Source organism: Rhinoraja longicauda, chromosome 5 (assembly GCF_053455715.1).
Source record: "Rhinoraja longicauda isolate Sanriku21f chromosome 5, sRhiLon1.1, whole genome shotgun sequence".
Taxonomy (NCBI): domain Eukaryota; kingdom Metazoa; phylum Chordata; class Chondrichthyes; order Rajiformes; family Arhynchobatidae; genus Rhinoraja; species Rhinoraja longicauda.
Window position 1 is genome coordinate 87753875 of NC_135957.1, and position 4362 is coordinate 87758236.

The following is a 4362-nucleotide window of genomic DNA, read 5'->3' on the forward strand; positions in this document are numbered from 1 at the left end:
TTTCGATAAGATCCCCTCTCATCCTTCTAAATTCCAGTGTATACAAGCCTAGTCGCTCCAGTCTTTCAACATATGACAGTCCCGCCATTCCGGGAATTAACCTAGTAAACCTACGCTGTACACCCTCAATAGCAAGAATATCCTTCCTCAAATTTGGAGACCAAAATTGCACACAGTACTCCAAGTGCGGTCTCACTAGGGCCCTGTACAACTGCAGAAGGACCTCTTTGCTCCTATACTCAACTTCTCTTGTTATGAAGGCCAACATTCCATTGGCTTTCTTCACTGCCTGCTGTACCTGCATACTTCCTTTCAGTGACTGATGCACTAAGACACCCAGATCACGTTGTACGTCCCCTTTTCCTAACTTGACACCATTCAAATAATAATCTGCCTTCCTATTCTTACCACCAATGTGGATAACGTCACACTTATCCACATTAAACTGCATCTGCCATGCATCCGCCCACTCACACAACCTGTCCAAGTCACCCTGCAACCTCATAGCAACCTGTCCAAGTCCCAGGGAGAATGTGCTGGCAGCACCCGTAGTCACCCACGGCCCAACTCACCCATGCCGACCAAGATGCCCAATCTAAACTAATCGCATCTGCCTCCATTCGCCCATATCTCTCTCATCCCAACCTATCCATGCACTGCCCAAATGTCCATTAAACAAAACAAACATCTAGCACAGGGCGGCACAGTGGCACAGCGGGTAGAGCTGCTGCCTCACAGCGCCCAAGACCACTGCTCAATCCTGACCGCGAGTGCTGTCTGTGTGGAGTTTGTATGTCGTTCCCCCTATGATCGCGTGGGTTTTCTCCGGGTGCTCCGGTTTCCTCCCACACTCCAATGGCGTGAGGGTTGGTAGGTTAATTGGCTTCTGTACGCTGGTGTGTGGGGAGTGGATGGGACAGTGGGATAAATGTGAAAAGGTGATCGATGGTGGGTGTGGACTCATAAACAAGCCAGAGGAGTAGAACTAGGCCATTCGGCCCATCAAGTCTACTCCTTGGCTGATCTACCTTCCCTCTCAACCCCATTCCTCTGCCTACCCCCCACAACGTTTGAACACTCACGACTCAAGACGGTGCTCAGTGGGCCGAAGGGCCTGTTTCCACGCGGTATCACTAAACTAAAAACCTAATAGGTTGGTTGCCTAGAGTTGGACAACACCAATCTTAATACCCAAAACACCACCCATTCCTTCTCTCCCGAGATGCTGCCTGACCCACTGAGTTACTCCAGCACTCTGTGAAACGTCACCTATCCATGTTCTCCACAGATGCTGCCTGACCCGCTGAGTTACTCCAGCACTTTGTGTCTTTCTTTGGTGTAAACCAGCACCTGCAGTTCCTTCCTGAATGCAGTATTTGTGAGAAGTTTCCTTGAATCAGATCACAATGTTTAAGAGGTACAACACCTTGCTTATAGGTCGCACTTTGGGCTAGAAAACAAGAGGGAGCTCCAGGGGAAATGTGTCTCCAAACTGGATCTGATAAACTGTAGCAGTGATGGTTTGAGTGTGGGAGCCAATGTAGGTCAGAAACGTGAGCCGCTGTGCCGATGAGCAGTATTCTGGCATTCTGTGCATGACAGTCAGCTCACCCTGCGATGCATTAGGATCGAGTGCCTTGCAAAGCTCACTGCTTGCTATTGTACCTTGACAAAACACTTCCACAGCAAGGTTACCAGGAGGCTGAGGGGCGACCTTATTGAGGTGTACAAGATCACAAGGGGCACGGATAAAGTCATCACTCACAGTCTGTTTCCCAGGGTAGAGGATTCTAAAACTAGAGGGCACAGGTAATAGATAAATAGGCAGGGTAGATGCACAGAGTCATTTACCCAGAGTAGGGGAATCAAGAACCAGTGGACATTATAGACAATAGGTGCAGGAGGATGCCATTCGGCCCTTCGAGCCAGCACCACCACTCACTGTGATCATGGCTGATCATCCACAATCAGTAGCCCGTGCCTGCCTTCTCCCCATATCCCTTGATTCCACTAGCCCCTAGAGCTCTATCTAACTCTCTTTTGAATGCATCCAATGAATTGGCCTCCACTTCTCTCTGTGGCAGAGAATTCCACAAATTCACAACTCTCTGGGTGAAAAGGTTTTTCCTCATCTCAGTTCTAAATGGCCTCCCCCTTATTCTTAAACTGTGGCCCCTGGTTCTGGACTCCCCCAACATTGGGAACATGTTTCCTGCCTCTAACGTGTCCAACCCCTTAATAATCTTATACGTTTCGATAAGATCTCCTCTCATCCTTCTAAATTCCATGTATACAAGCCTAGTCGCTCCAGTCTTTCAACATACGACAGTCCCGCCATTCCGGGAATTAACCTAGTAAACCTACGCTGCACGCCCTCATTGGTTTAAGGTGAAGGGGGAGAGATTCTATAGGTACCTGAGGGGCAGCTTTTTCACACAGCGGGTGGTAGTTACATGGAATCAGCTGCCAGAGGAGGTAGTTGAGGCAGGGACAATCGCAACGTTTAAGGAACATTTGGAGAGGTACATGGATAATAAAGGTTTAGTAGAAGATGGGTCAAACGCAGGCAGGTGGGACAAACGCAGGCAGGTAGGTCAAACGCAGGCAGGTGGGACAAACGCAGGCAGGTGGGACAAACGCAGGCAGGTGGGACAAACGCAGGCAGGTGGGTCAAACGCAGGCAGATGGGTCAAACGCAGGCAGATGGGTCAAACGCAGGCAGGTGGGACAAAACTGAGGCGAGAAGAAACCTTTTCACCCAGAGAGTTGTGAATTTGTGGAATTCTCTGCCACAGAGGGCAGTGGAGGCCAATTCACTGGATGCATTTAAAAGAGAGATACAATACAATACAATACAATATATCTTTATTGTCATTGTACCCAGGGGTACAACGAGATTGGGAATGCGCCTCCCATACGATGCAATAATTTAAGTAATTAAGACAGCAGCAACCCAACGAAACGAAACAATTGTAACAGTTTTTAGACAGGGTAAAGTGCAAGTTGATCTATGCGTTGTGGCCATCCGGCTCAGCAGGACCAGTTCATAGCAGCTATGGCCCTGGGGATGAAGCTGTTCCTGAGTCTGGAGGTGCGGGCGTAGAAGGCCTTGTATCGTCTGCCCGATGGAAGGAGTTCGAACAGACTGTTGCAGGGGTGTGAAGAGTCTTTGTGGATGCTGGTGGCTTTTCTGAGGCATCGTGTGTTGTAGATGCCCTCCAAGTCTGGTAGCTGTGTTGCGATGGCCATCTGAGCTCTATGGACTACCCGCTGTAGAGCATTCCTTTCTGCCTCCGTGCAGCTGAGGTACCACACAAGGATGCCATGCGTTAGGATGCTCTCTATGGTGCAGCGGTAGAAGGTCGTCAGCAGCTGTTGGGGTAGACCAGACTTTTTCAATGTTCTTAAGTAGAACAGTCGTTGCTGTGCCTTCTTGACCAGCGCAGCAGTGTTATTGGACCATGTTAGGTCCTCCGAAATGTGAGTGCCCAGAAACTTGAAGCTGGACACTCTCTCCACACTGTCCCCGTTGATAGAGATCGGGGCATATTCCCCGTTGTGTGACCTACGGAAGTTGATGATCAGCTCCTTGGTCTTGGTGGTATTTAGGGACAGGTTGTTATCCGAGCACCAGTCCGCCAGGTTCTGCACCTCCGCTCTGTATTTTGTTTCATCCCCGTTGGTGATCAGCCCGATCACCGTTGTGTCGTCTGCAAACTTGACAATGGTGTTGGTGTCGAATGCAGGAACACAGTCGTGTGTGAAGAGGGAGTAGAGCATGGGGCTCAGAACACAGCCCTGTGGTGTGCCGGTACTCAGGGTGATAGTGGAGGACAGGTGCGGGCCCATTCTCACTGCCTGCGGTCGTTCCAGCAGGAAGTCCAGGATCCAGTCACATAATGACGAGCTGAGGCCTAGCTGGTGGAGTTTGGTGATGAGCTTGGTGGGGATGACCGTGTTGAAGGCGGAGCTATAGTTAATAAATAGCATCCTCACGTACGTGCCCTGTCTCTCTTGGTGAGTCAGGACAGTGTGAAGAGCCAGAGAGATGGCGTCCTCTGTGGATCTATTTGCCCTGTATGCAAATTGATGTGGGTCCAGTGAGTCAGGGATGCTGGATTTGATGTGTGAGAGGACCAGCCTCTCAAAGCACTTCATGACTACCGGAGTTAGGGCAACCGGGCGGTAGTCGTTCAGGTTGGAGATCTTTGTTTTTTTCGGCACCGGAACTATGATAGCCGACTTCAGGCACTTGGGGACCGTAGCCAGAGATAATGACAGGTTAAAGATCCTGGTGAATACCTCAGCCAGCTGTTCAGCACAGTCCTTCAGTACCCTTCCTTGAACTCCATCCGGTCCTGC